Raw genomic sequence first — 15,493 nt, 5'->3', positions numbered from 1 at the left:
ATGTGGTGGTTGAGACACTGACTGCAGCGATTGTTTCCGCTGCAGAACGGACCGTTCCTCTTTCGTTAGGGTGCCCCCGGCGAAAGTCAGTGCCTTGGTGGTCTCCGGAGCTCGCTGAAGCCATTAAAGAGCGTCGGCGGGCTCTTCAGCGACATAAGCGGCACCCGTCGTTGGATAACCTCATTCTATTCAAACGTCTCCGTGCTCAGGTCAGGCGGCTCATCAAATGGCGGAAACAGGAGTGCTGGGAGAGGTACGTATCCACCATTAGTTCCCGTACTTCACCCTCCCAGGTGTGGACGAAGATTGGGCGCATCTTTGGATTGCAGCACTCTACAGGTGTCCCAGGGCTTACCATTAATTGGGCGCTATGCACTGATGCCGATGCAATCGCCGAGCATTTCGCTCAGCACTATGTTCGGACCTCTGCGTCGGGGAATTACCCGCCTGCGTTTCGCGCGCTAAAACGCTGGGAGGAAGGCAAACGGCTTTCTTTTGCTTCTCGCCACTCTGAGGCGTATAACGCCCCATTTAGTTCGTGGAAACTCCAAAACGCCCTGGCACAGTGCCACGATACAACCTCTGGGCCAGATGGCATCCACAATCAGATGCTCAAACACCTGTCCCCGGAGTGTCAGCGATGTGTTATTGCCATCTTCAACTGCATATGGGGCGATGGTGTCTTTCTGTCGCAGTGGCGGGAAAATACCATCAGTCCGGTGTTGAAGCCTGGTAAGGACCCGCTTAATGTGGATAGCTATCGGCCCATCAGCTTGACAAACACTCTGTGCAAGCTACTGGAACGTATGGTGAATCGACGGCTGTGTTGGCTGCTCGAGTCTCGGGGTCTTCTGGCTCCGTGCCAGAGCGGCTTCCGTCAGGGCCGTTCCACCGCCGATACTTTGGTCTTCCTTGAGTTTACAATCCGCACTGCTTTTTCCAGGCGCCAACACCTCGTCTCCGTCTTTTTCGACCTCTCCAGAGCATATGACACGACGTGGCGGCACCATATTCTCACCACGTTGCACGGGTGGGGTCTCTGGGGCTCTCTACCCATTTTTATTGAGAATTTTTTATCTGTTCAGACATTCCGCGTTTTACTTGGCACATCCCATAGTTCACTTCATGTCCAAGAGAACAACGTTCCACAGGGCTGTGTATTGAGTGTGCCACTTTTCCTTGTGGCCATTAATGGCCTTGCAGCAGCAGTGGGGTCATCTGTCTCACCCACGTTATATGCTGACCATTAGTGTTGCAGAACGTAGGTTGCAGGGAGCCATCCGCAAGACGCAGGCGTGGGCCCTCGCCCACGGGGTTTCACTTATCTTGCGTTATGCACTTTTGTCGGCGTCGAACTGCCCTTCCCCACCCTGAGCTCTATCTTCAGGATGCCATGCTCTGGGTTGTTGACACTTACCGTTTTCTGGGATTGCTGTTCGATGCCCAGCTTACTTGGCTTCCACATATTCGTCAGCTCAAGCGTCAGTGCTGGCAGCATCTGAATGCCCTCCGCAGCCTCAGCAACACAACTTGGGGTACAGATCGTAATACGCTGCTGCAGCTCTACAAAGCTCTCGTGCTGTCCCGACTAGATTATGGGAGTGTGGCGTATGGCTCAGTGTCGCCCTCAGCATTGCAGCTGCTGGACCCCGTTCACCACTGTGGGTTCAACAGGCGACAGGAGCATTCCGCACCAGCCCTGTTACTAGCCTACTTGCTGAGGCTGGGGTTCCTCCACTTCAGGTCCGGCGTGAACAACTCTTAGCCAACTATACGGCCCATGTCCGTTGTTCGCCCCGTCATCCTAACCACCGTCTCCTTTTCGCTAATGCGGCAGTCCATATCCCACACCGGCGGCCGCGATCAGGCCATACAATTGGGATCCGTGTTTGGTCACTCCTTAGTGAACTCGAGTCTTTGCCTCTTCCATCTGCTTTTCAGGTCCACCCACATACACCACCTTGGTTTATTCGTCGACCGCAGCTTCGGCTGGACCTCTCACGACGGCAAAAAGATTCAGTTCCTCCTGCAGTCTTGCGCCGCCAATTTCTTGCTCTCCTCGACGCATCCCGTGACGTGGAGGTGATCTATACAGATGGCTCGATGGTTGATGGCCGTGTGGGGTACGCTTATGCTCATGCGGACTATGTAGACCAGCGCTCCTTGCCGGAAGGCTGCAGTGTTTACACCACAGAGCAAACAGCCAATTTTTGTGCCCTTGAGCGTATTCGTACCAGCACTGGAGAGTCCTGTGTCATTTGCAGTGGCTCTCTCAGTAGGGTCTACAGGCTCTTGACCAGTGCTACCCACGCCATCCCATTGTTGTTGCCATCCAGAAGTCCGTTCATGCTCTTGAACAGCGTGGACGTTCAGTGGTGTTCATATGGACCACGGGACACGTTGGGACAGCGGGAAACGAACTCGCCGACAAGTTAGCCATAGAAGCCACCCGCAAACTGACGTTGGAAATCGGCCTCCCGGCAACTGATCTCCGATCGGTGTTGCGCCGTCGGGTCTTTGGGATGTGGGGAGACGAATGCCGCGCTCTGTCTGCACCCAACAAGCTGCGGCGAGTAAAGGAGACCACGACTGTGTGGGGTTCCTCCATGCGGGCCTCTCGCAGGGATTCTGTTGTTCTCTGTAGGCTCCGCATTGGTCACTCTTGGCTGACGCATGGTCATCTGCTGCGTCGAGAGGACCCCCCTCATTGTCGCTGTGGTGAAACCATGACGGTGGCCCATATATAAATTGGAATGTCCTCTTTTAACCACCCTCAGGCGAACTTTTAATCTCCTGGGTGATTTATCATCTCTTTTAGGTGACGATGTCTCTATGGCAGATCGTGTTTTAAGTTTTATTCGAGCAAGTGGCTTTTATAGGTCCCTTTAATTTTATTGCGTCACCCTCTTTTTTGCTGTATCTTTTACTTAGTTTTGTATTGAAATTCGACTCCACCCTAATCTTTTAAGCTGGAGGTTTTAAAGTGTTGCAGAGTGGCTGGCTCATCCTATTATTTTCGTGATCAGCCAGCTACAGTCCTCTGCTGTGCAGTTTTAATTCCTTCTGCCTTTCTTCTCTATGTTGTTATTGTTGCTGTGCTCCGTTTTCCGTGTTGTCTTACCATTGACTATGGGGCTTTTCTTCCCCCGGAATTTTTCTTTTAGTGCTTCGAATGATTAATGGATGGTTTCACTGTGCTCTGTGTGTTTATGAAACAAGGGACCGATGACCTTTGCAGTTTGGTCCCTTTAATCTTTGAACCAACCAACCAACCAACCATCCAAGAGTTTCTATAAACACGGCTTGCGGCGCTACAACTACGCGGAAGTACCGGCAAGTCCGGTCGCTGTCGCGTCCCAAGCGGAACTGATCACTCTGCTACCGCGGGCGGTGATACTCCATTCGAAGTTGTAGGACACATTAGTTTTCCTTAATTTTTATTAACACAGTTTCCTCGATATGATTCGCTACTATGAATGGTCACACTTTAGATTGATAATAATTGTACAAACATGGTATATAATCGAAAGTCAAGTTGCGACGCGATGTCTGAATAGTAGCTTCGACAACAAATGAAGTTCGCAAGTTGGAATTAAAGAAACCGATCTTTAACGATTGAGATATTTGCTGATTGCTGGCGTTACCTCAGTTCTGTCAGTTTTCGTACTTTTGACAATAAATTAAGCGAACAAGAATATATTTTTAAGTAGCCCGGCTTCCAATGAAGAGGAGCACGATTTTAAGAGACGCGAATACTCAGGTCTCTAACACAAAGACAACCAGACGCTAAAGACTCCCAGACGCTAAAGACGTTAACAATAAGTGAGTTGTGAAACAAAAGGGACGTTCGTTAGAAACGATTTGAATAAAGCCCAATGCTACTTTGCATATAGTACTCTATTCCATAGGCTCTTATTATTCTCTTGTTTAATTTTCACCACCTTGAAACGGGAATTCGTGGTTTTATATGAAATATGGGAATTGTTCATGGTCAGTTCGGATAAATTTTAGTTTCAGAAAGGACCAGATATGCAACGAGTTGTTGCAGACGGAGTTAGTTAGTTAAAAATAATAACAAACTGTGTACGGACTTTAAACGTACAACATGTAGCTACAAATTATTCTGCTGTGAACTGAACTGCGAAATTTGACGAGATATAAAACGCAGTATGTTTTTCGCATGTATAGATCAATGTGAAAAAATATTTCGGTGTCATTAGTTTCATTATGAAAACTTTTCACTGTCTGTCACTTTGAGGAAAGGATGCTTTATGTGAAGCACGCCACATGTTAGCATTTGCCAAGACAGAATGATCGCTAGATTTGGTATGGAAGGAAGGCAGACAGAAACATCCGCAGACGCTAAGGGTTCTCGGTTAGTATCTGAGTAGACCTTGCTGCAACTTTTCCTTCTTAATTGATCATTTCGTGTGAACCCTTTTCAAATTACTTACAGTTTATTGACCCATTATCTGGAAACTCTGGTCATAAATATTTAATAATTATGGTGATACATAATGATTTTTATTTTGTGTATAATATTAAATCATGTCAACGGCAAGCATTGGTAATATTATTCTAGAAATCATACAAAAATTGAAAATAAGAATCAATTTAAAAAAAGGAAATAACTCCAGTTCGAAGTGAATAACTTCCAGCTATATTAGGAGATATCTTACTGGCAGACTCGGAATAACTAGAGGTTTGGTGACGAACTGCATCTTTACCTACGTCTAAACCTGTTGTTGTTACACTATTCTACGTTGCCCGCACTGGTATGTGATTCCGTCGCCAAGCCTGGAGCCTAGGAATACCTGTGTGTAAAAAATGTTTCTTGTTTAATTATGTATATACTTACTTTAAGGTTTCTCTTAATTAGATTGTTATCCGCATTTCATTGTCTGTAATGGAGGAAACACTTCTTATGATCTGTTGTAATTTTGATATACAGAGTGTCCACTTTACCTTATAGATTGAAAGTTAAGTAGTTGCCTTCTAGATATTCTATGTGCAATCATATTAGCTATAATCGACAGGTTCTACTCACTACAGTTATTTGCAGATCGCAGTCAGACTGACTGCAGTCTCCCTGTGCCTGGAAAAGGGGCTACTGAAAATGATGTGATCGGCGAAACCTTCCTCTCCACATTCACAGATTGGCGCGTTACTACATACCACTCGATTCATATGTTTACGAAGTAATATGAGTTCCTGTAATCTCGCACAAACGATCACATTTTCCACGTCCCAACGAATACAGTGCCGATATGCATCGGAAGCATCCTGGGAATCACCAGTAATCCCTCGACAGGTGTAGTGCGAAAGGCACAGGTGAACCTCAGAGTCAGCACGAGCAAAAAATGGTTCAAATGACTCTGAGCACTATGGGACTTAACATCTGAGGTCAACAGTCCCCTAGAACTTAGACCTACTTAAACCTAACTAACCTAGGGACAGCACACACATCCATGCCCGAGGCAGGATTCAAACCTGCGACCGTAGCAGTCGGTCACGCGGTTCCAGACTGAAGCACCTAGAACCGCTCGGTCACTCCGGCCGGTCAGCACGAGCATTCTTACCCCGCGTGAATCCGACGATTAGCAGCTATCAGGTTTCCGCCACGGCTCTCCGACTCGACTCATGGACTTGATTACCACACCACACCAAACATCAGACATCCAAGAACAGTTTGACAATGTATAACACCGCCTCCACAAGTTTCTTCAGCTATGCTACAGCCAGCCACAGCTTCTCACTAATGATCACTATTATTTTGGAAGACAGGAGTGTCCACATCATATATATCGTGAAGGGGTTGAACACAGGACAACCTTTGGCAACCGAAAATATTGAGATAAACATAGTTGCTCATGTTCAAGGTGACCTGAATGAGTGGCCCAACATAGATAAAACACTGTCAAACCAACAGAACCACATCCGACCCTTGCCGTACCCTCCACATACTTTGAGTTTAACGCCTCATTGATGCGCCAAAGTACTCGACACCTTTCATCATCTGCAAAGAGTCGAAATCACTACTACTCGAACCACAATACATACCTCTACATCTGCATCTACTTCTACACAGATACTCCGGAAGCCAATGTAAGGTAGGTGGCGGAGGGTTCCATATACCACTACTTGTCATTTTCCCTCCTGTCCCACACACAAACAGAGCGAGGGAAAATGCACTGTCTGTACGCCTCCGTATAAGCCCTAATTTCTCGTATCTTATCTTCGTGGTCCTTACGCGTGTTGTATGTTGGACCCAGTACAATCGTTCGGCAGTCAGCTTCGAATGTCCGTTCTCTAAATTTTCTCAATAGTGTTTCCCGAAAAGAACGCCGCCTGCCCTCCTGGGATTCCCAAGTATTTCCGTAGCACTTACGTTTTGGTCGAATCTCTGTGTCAAATGCTCTACGGAAATCTACAAATATGGAATCTGCTTGTTGCCCTTCATCCATAGTTCTCAGTATATCGTGTGAGAAAAGGGCAAGCTGAGTTTTGCACGAGCTGTGCTTTCTAAAACCATGCTGAATCGTGGACATAAGCTTCATGTCCTCGAGGAAATTTATTATATTCGAATGTGTTCAATGATTCGGCAGTAAACAGAAGTTATCCATATTGGTCTGTAATTTTGTTGGTCCTTTAAAGACACTTATTGCCCAATATTATGCAGCTTTAGGTACCGATGGGGCGAGGCGGTTTTTCGCCGTTGCAAACTTCACTTTGAAATCGGATGGGATGTACCTGCATTCACCGAAACTAATTGTCACTGAAAAGGCTTTACATTCGCCTCTGATCCCGTCTATTGAGATCTTTTTATTGCTACTGTTCTTACAACGTGTTACATGGACAGGAGAGGCGCAGCATTCCCTGTAGACACGTTGGTCACTCCGCGCTCATATACCAGTAAATATCTCGTTTCTGCCATTCCTTGCGAGGAAATTTCTTTTCACGAACACTGCTTTTGCGCAAAGTTAAACGGTTGAAAGTAGTACAGCATTCTTTGCAGAGAGATTCGGCAGTCGGCATTGCTACATATAGTAATCATATAACTTGAATCGCGGTTTGGCGGGCACGTCCAGAAACTGTGAATACTCTCTGCCATTCTGTCTGGTCTCTCAGATCGCCTCATATTACTGTGCGATTCTGTACCAGCAACTGGCAACAAGCAATGCAACTTTTTTTTCTGGAAGCAGGTTGGTTTTATTCAGAATTCCAATATATCATGTTATCACCCACTCTTGGCGACAAGAATATGTTCCTTCATAATCTCCGTTCAATGAGACGGCCTTCGCCACGTCACTGGGAGACTCTGCATGCCGCACGGTGCCATTCTACTGGTCGACCTCGGTCTCAACGTCTTGCTGCATCAATAACGTCCCCCAATCCTTCATTGGGCCAAACAAATGGGAGTTGGAAGGTGCGAAATCAGGCCTGTATAGTGGATGAGGATGATCAGTCCAACCAAGTTTTTTAAGTTTCTCTCGGGTGCGGAGACTTGTGTGAGGCCCTGCACTGAAATGGCAAAGAGAATTTCGTTTGTATTTTTGTGGGGACGACCATTGTGTAGTTGTTTCTTCAGTTTCTCAAGGACAGCACAATACACTTCAGGGTTGATCGATGTATGATGAGGGAGGACATAAAACAGAATACCCCATTCAGAGTCTTACAAGACCGTCGCCATGGCTCTACCGGCGAGGGTGCAGCTTCGGAGTCTTTCTTTGCAGGAGAGGTGCTGTGGCGCCTGTCGATGGACTGCCATTTTGTTTCTGCTTGGAAGTGATGAACCCATTAGTCTCTTAACGTGACACTCCTTCGTTGTTCTTTATGGTCTTGTGTGAGGGGGCGAGGAGCCTACGGGCACACACCTCTGAGTAGCCTAACTGGTGGAGGTGTGTGACTGTGCTACGAACAGAGACGTCCAGCAGAGAAGCGGGGTCTTTATGATTGGTCGGTAACCTCGAATGGGAGTGTCCACATGTTTCAACATTTCAGGAGGCAGACCTGTGTGTCACTGGCTGGCACTCGGGAGATCGGGCAGGTTGGCACAACCTTGTCGCGGTGATAATAGATAAGTCGTCCAACGACTCAGTGTGCTTTTGGGAACTGCCAGGTCTCCGCAGACGTTCTCCAACCGCCTATGAATGCACGAGATGCTATGATTTTTTCGCCAAAAGAAACTCAGTGACAGCACTGTGCTTGGAACGCATCTCTGTTACAGACGTCATTTTGAAGACAACGTATAGTGCTGCCAACTATCAGAATACCTTGAAGCTATAGGGACACAAGCTGGGACACTACACGACGTCTCACGACAAATTCCTCATCTTTTCAACCGGAATGGCCGGGGAAGAAAATATGTTCCATTATGTACTGAACGCGTTCACATTACAGCCTGCTACTAGTTCCACACTACTGCAGCTCTCTACAGCGACTAGTGCGCTCTTTTACGATAGTGACTAACATTTTGTCGAAAGAGCATGTATTATTTACACAAATCTTAGCTGCCAGTTGCGTCCTTTTGTAAACACACGTCGTCAGTTTTGTAAAGACCTCGTCGCTACTGTTATGGAGGCCGAGATGCCACTGTCGTTACTTTAGGAAGAGTTTGTGTGTTCGTGAAACGGCTTCTGGTGCGACACACCACTAGAACAATTTCTCCCTGCCACTATTACACAGCTATGTCCCAGGGTAAGGCAACAAGGAGAGGAGAACGAAGGTTGCACATAAATCCAACAAACTAATAATTAAGTCACTGAAATGAGTTAAAAGTTTGTCTATCTTTGGAATTAGTTGAATAATGAAGTATGCAACACTGGTTGTAATGTAACACAAAAAAGGCTCTCTGCGGCTGAGTGCAAATAATCGCAGATAAACTTCGCAATACATAGCAAATGCAATTTACAACAACTGTCTGTTCACTTCGCAGAGTTCACTAAACGACGTTCCCTGTCTGAGTCGACTCGGGACGATGGTCTATTACCTAGTTGGCATGAGCTGCTCTTCTGTCTTCTTGTCTGTCCGGTGTCGTCCGGTTATCAGCGGATTGTACTCGCTCGGCAGTTGGCCGAGGCGAAGTCGATATCTCGGCCTGTGGCGCCTGTGGATCTCACACCAGTGGCGAGGCTCTATGGCATTCGAACCAGCTCACATCTTTGCACCTGTGGTTCTTTTGCCCCGGCTGTGTCTTGTTCGGACACAAAACACGTCCATTCTCGTTGTTTACAAACTTCCAGCGTGCTGGAGTAGCTGTTGGTCAAGACAACGGAAGACCAGCCAAAAGTTGCAAATTTTCGTTTCTGTTTTCTTTTATTTTGATTTCTTCTCACTCGAAGGCTAGTTTTGGGCCGAGACCTATTTTCAGATCATCCTACAGGGCAGAAAACCAAATTTACACTCATCTATAACACAGGTATTACCAAACTTTTACCGAGCGAGGTGGCGCAGTGGTTAGCACACTGGACTCGCATTCGGGAGGACGACGGTTCAATCCCGTCTCCGGCCATCCTCATTTAGGTTTTCCGTGATTTCCCTAAATCGCTTCAGGCAAATGCCGGGATGGTTCCTTTGAAAGGGCACGGCCGATTTCCTTCCCAATCCTTCCCTAACCCGAGCTTGCGCTCCGTCTCTAATGACCTCGTTGTCGACGGGACGTTAAACACTAACCACCACCACGACCACCACCAAACTTTTAAGACGCCAAAGATATAGAACAAAACGTTTCAGGCCTTATATAACACAGTCACAAATGTTATTTCCAAAGACGTGAAAACCATGTCGAAAATGTGCAACAAACAGTTACAGCGTGTAGAAATATCTGGCAGTTATCTCCTTCCTCTCTCAAAAGGAAACCTCACGGAGGGGCCGCCTCACGATATAGAAAACCTTTTTTACTTTTAAAATGTTCTCCAACCATCAAGAATAAAACAATTAATACAATAACAGTACAAGTCAACAATAAAATCCGTACATTTTAAAACCATTACCAAAAACAGTCAAGTACTTAAATCACTGATCATTAAAGCACAGCAGCACCACCTACAGCACGTATTACAAAATTGTATGCCATGTTGGCACATAATAATCATTAAATGTGAACAACAGTATTAGTATTAAAATAAACTAAAACACAGGAGATTGAAAGTCTTCATCACTTCCAATCCTTTAAAGCATAAAAACTTTACCGTAACAAACTTTACAGATTACCTGAATACATAATAACTTTTTCTAACATGTTCCAGGTAAAAACAGACATTAAACCAGAAAGTCGTCTTATACAAAGCACCAAAAATGTACTTGCCATCTTGAGGAATACAGAAAAAACACATTCATGGGCGTGTAGGCTGGGAGTATGGTTGTAGGGTGAGGAAGGTGAGGATGGAGGGAAGATGGTGAGGTGAGTGGAGGGCTGGTAAATGGGGGAAGGGGGTGAGCAGCAGCATTAAGATGAAGTACCAAAAAGAAGGGTCAAGTGGGCCACACGGCAAGAAAATAAATGCATTTTCAGCAGTAATAAAAAAAAATACTGAAATTTGAACAGAAACAAATGTTCAAATATGTGTGAAATTTTTATGGGACTTAACTGCTAAGGTCATCAGTCCCTAAGCTTACACACTACTTAACCTGAATTATCCTAAGGACAAACACACACACCCATGCCCGATGGAGGACTCGAACCTCCGCCAGGAACAGAAACCACTATGCTTCGTTTTTTACAGAAACAGATAAATAATAACTACCACGTCCAACGGATGAGAAACCATATGTCACTCAAGAGTACCGCACAGATAATGTATGCTAACAAACAGGAACAGAAACAAATTTTTAAAATAATTTAGTGGTGAATACCACACAAACATCCAGTAAACCGAACCTCATAATCTGCCATTCACTTCGCACCACATAAGTAGCGTAAAGGCACTACAAACGCAGATATCCTATTATCCAACCAGCAGCAGCCTATAAGTACCACAGACAACAGTGCATACTGAAATCCAAAGCTGTACTCCTTAGTATATCAGCAATGGAGCTCAATAATGACGGGAACACGTGAGAAACCAATGGTAATTGCAAGAACTATACACTGTAAAATATGCAGTGTAATTTTAGAAATGGGGAAGCGGAGCGGAAAGGGAGAAGGGGCGATAGGAGTCACGAGTTGCGGCCGGTAGTCGATGGATAAAAAAGCAGGAAACTGGACTCAGCACATGACAATGAACCCGGGGAGCCAAATGTCACTACGAGAATGTTATAAAATACGTGGAAGGGGAGCAGTAGTCGGGAGGGCATAAATGGAAGAAGGGAATGGATGTGAAGAAATAGGGGAGGGGGCAGGGGTAAGGGGGCAAAGCCCAGACGTACAGGAGTTTGTGGTCTAGGGGTTGACGGAGAGAGTAAAAACAGTACATCATTTTGGAACGGAGCGAAGAACCGACTACACCGAAAATCGACTTTTTCGAACACTTTATCCGTCTCTTTTGTTTCATGCTCTTAAAAATCCTAAGTTCCTCCAAAGTATCCTACTGCATATCTTTCGATGCGTGTTTAACACCTTAAGCGTGTTATCTGTAGTACCAACCCGATGATCCTTATTTTTTAAATGCTGTCCAAACGCAGTCCTATTATAACGACCTATATGTTGTTTAAAACTGGTGTCAAAACTTCCGCCCGTTTGTCCAATACAAAATGATTCACAGGATCCTCATTGCAGCTCTTCTGCGCCGCATGAACTATGCCTTATACCTTAGTTGACCGCTCGTATGGAATTCTACTCTAAATATTTTTGGGAACGAATGGCCAACTTTTCGGAGATTGGTCCACTATATTGCAACATTAGGTATTTTATTGTATCACCTGTCCGTGGTTGTTTCACCAGCCTATGCTTCCAGTAATAACCGGAAACCAGAAATTGCATTTAGCCCTTAGCCACCGCAACATGTTTCAAAATATCTACCCTTTATTAACTTCGTCCTGATTTAAAGGCAAACTCAGCAGTCGTGCTACATTTGGACGGGATGATCAGAATCATTGGATGTTATGGAATCAGAGTCTGTAGGCTTCAGAATTATTCAGAAGAGAAGGCCCCTCATCACTTCTCGTAATAAGCAGTTCCAGAAACCTCATTTCCTATCCACTTCAACTTCCAGCACGTACTTAACCTTGGCATGCTGTTCACTGTATAAACTAAAAGCCGACACAATCTTGTTGTATGTGCTCCTCACAACCAAGGAAACATCATCAACTTTTCTTTTATAAAAAACAATGTCATCAGTTGAAAAACTCTGCTCCCTAATCTATTAATAAAAATGTCAGCCTGAGAGGCAGTTGCATTGAAAAAAAATGATGGTCTGCAGTTCTTGATGATACCAAGGCAAAAACGAAGTATGATGTATATGAATACAAATTTACCTCTTCTTAACACACAGGTGAAGTTACATAAAGCTGAAAAAAGTGTACGTGTTATAATTAACAGCATAGGTTCCCCACTAAATCCTCTTGACAAGTTTCTTTTTCGGAAACGTGTATGAGTTGCCCAGTAATTATTGTGAACTAAATAGTGCGATTTTTGCAGCTGAATGCCAGAAACTTACAATGTCATATGATATGGTAGTGGCTTCTTTTGATATTGTGAATTTGTACACATTATCCTAATCGAAGCAACCTCTTCCCTTATCAAGAATAACATTTTGCGTAAAGCTACTACGAGCACTGAGGAGCTAATTGGATTTCTTGATCTCCTCCTGTTCAGTCTATCATACAATTACTTTGGTTGCGATAATAAGGTCTACCAACAGCCAGATGGCCTCGCTAAGGGCGGTCGCTTCTCAAGCTTACTTGCTGATATTTTCAATAATAGTTTGGAGAGTAGAATTTTTAAACTGAATCAGGATATTTCCGATGACATCGTTTTTTTTATAAAAGATATGTTGATCATATTTCCCTGATTCTGAAGGGCACTTACGACAAGGTTGTGTCCATTATTTATTTATTCAATGAGCAGCATCCGAGGATTAAGTAGACGTCAGAAGTTGAAGTGGATGGGAAAATGAGCTTTCTGGATTTGTTTATTGCTAGAAGTGATGAGATACTTGGCTTCTCAAATTTTCAGAAGCCAACACAGTCTGATGCTATAATATGCAATGATTCTAATCATCGCATTACACAAAAGGTAGCCTACTTGCGCAATATGGTAGCATGACTGTTGAGTTTGCCTCTAAAAGGGAGCGAATGTAATAAACAGTTAAACAATTTGAAGCTGGTTGTGGTGGATAATGGCTAGAAGCAATCACTGGTTTCCATTTTGTACAGGAAGCATAGGCAGATGAAACAACCACAGACAGATGGTACAAAAAACTACCTAATGTTGTAAGATCCCTTCCCAAAAACATTTAGGGTACGTTTACAAACGACTTGGCAACTAAGGTATAAGTTGAAACATAGGCTTGGCAATCTGGCGGGAGGGGCCAATCCTGTGAATCAGTTTATATTGAACAAACGGATAGAAGTTTTATCATCCGTATTAAAGAACATATAGGTCCTTCTAATAGGACCACGTTTTGACTGAATTTAAAGAGGGTCATCGGGTTGGTGCAATAGATAACACGCTTAAGATTTTGCATCACGCATCGAAAGTATAAAGTTGGATAATTTGGAGGAACTTGAAATTTTTAAGAGCAAAATAAAGGAGCCGGTTGAAGTGTTCTAACAAGTCGATTTTAGGTTTAGTCGCATCTTTGCTCTGTTCCAAAATACAGTTTATACGCTCTCCCCCTACCACCAACACCGTAGTAACTTCCGCCCACCCCTGGCCCACGTACAATTGGGCTTCGGCCCTCTCCTCCCCACCCTCATTTCGTTCCTCCATTTCCACCTTTCACCCCCCACCCCCTCTTCCACTCAATCATAATATTAACGTAGTGTCATTTTGCTCCCCAGGTTCATCGTCATGTACAGAGGTCAGTTTCCAGCTTTTTGAACTGTATGACTACCGCCCGAAATTCTTGTTTTTCCCCCTCGCCCCCTACACCCTTTCAACCTCCCTTCCCCATTTAATAAAAATACATTCCAAACTTTACAGTATGTAGTTCGGTTTTGGCAATTACCGTTGGTCTGTCATGCGCCCACGTCGTTATTGTGCTCCTGTGCTGATATACTGAGCAGTAGAACTTTTGATTTCAGTGTGCACTATTGCCAGTGGTGCCTATTGCTGCTGCTGGTTGGACATTGTGGCTTCTATGTTTGTTGTGCCTTTACGCTGCATATGTAGGATGATGCGTATGGCAAATTATGAGGTTCGTATTACTGGTTGTTTATGTTTGGGTTCCTTTTTGTTAGCATATGTTATCTGTACGTCTTCTCCCGAGTGACCTATGTTTCTCTGTTGAATATGGTACTTCTTATTTATCTGATTTTTTAAAAAAAATACGAATAATTGTTTTCGGTCAAATTTCAATAATTTTCTTTTATCACTACTGATAATATTCTTACTTTCATCCAATATTGCCCACTTGCCCCCTCTGTTTAGTGCGACAGCAGCTCGTGGTCTAGTGGTTTCTTTTATACTAATATTGCTGTTTACATTTAATGATTTTCGCGCGCCAACACGGCATACAGCTTTGTAATTCGCGCCGTATGTGGCGCTTCTGTGTTTTATTGTCCAATGATTTAAGTACTTATTTTTGGTTGAAAGTTTTAAGAAAGTAATAATTTTATTGGTTGACTTGTATGGTTATTGTATTAATTGTTGTACTCTTGATGGCTGGAGAACATTTTAGTAAATAAAAAATATTTCCTATATCCTGATTGGACACACTTCCCGAGGTTTCGTTATGGCAGCGGAGGAAGTTACCTTCCTGTTTTATCTATGCGCTGTAACTGTTCGCTGAACATTTTTGACATTGTTCTCACGGATTCGAGAACACCATACGTGACTATGCTCCTTATGTCTTGAACGATATGTTCTGAATTTTTTTGGCAATGCTTCAAAATTTGGTAATACCTGTATTACAAATGAGTGTAAATTTGGTTTTCTACTCTATACGATGATTTTAAAATGGGTCTCGGTTCGAAACTGATCATGGAGTGAATAAAAAAAGTAAAAGTTGCAGCTTTCGACTGGCTTCCAGTTGTACATTCTCTTTATGTTCTTGTCTTGGATACGTGAAATTGCTCTTAGTTGGTATCAATTCTTTGGTAAGTTACTATGACTGCTCCACAGTTCAGATGGTTGTGCGCCTTGAGTCAATTCTGCACTGAAGGAAGTTTCTATTACGATGTATTCAAATCATTTTTGTTTTCATTTCCATGATCTAGGTGGGATTGATACTGTATGTCCATTTTCGTCAGTACTGAGTCTCTAATGACATGGACAGGGACGAGATGTTTAGCTCTCACGTCTTGATATGTTTAACTCTAGCCTTTCATTCCGCCTTCGTGCAGCTATTACAAGTGTTACTAGAGTCATCCATTAACTTCCTCAAAATTGCAA

Source organism: Schistocerca americana, chromosome 6 (genome assembly GCF_021461395.2).
Source record: "Schistocerca americana isolate TAMUIC-IGC-003095 chromosome 6, iqSchAmer2.1, whole genome shotgun sequence".
NCBI classification, from domain to species: domain Eukaryota; kingdom Metazoa; phylum Arthropoda; class Insecta; order Orthoptera; family Acrididae; genus Schistocerca; species Schistocerca americana.
The sequence above is the reverse complement of the archived record's forward strand: the minus strand, read 5'-3'. Positions refer to the sequence as shown.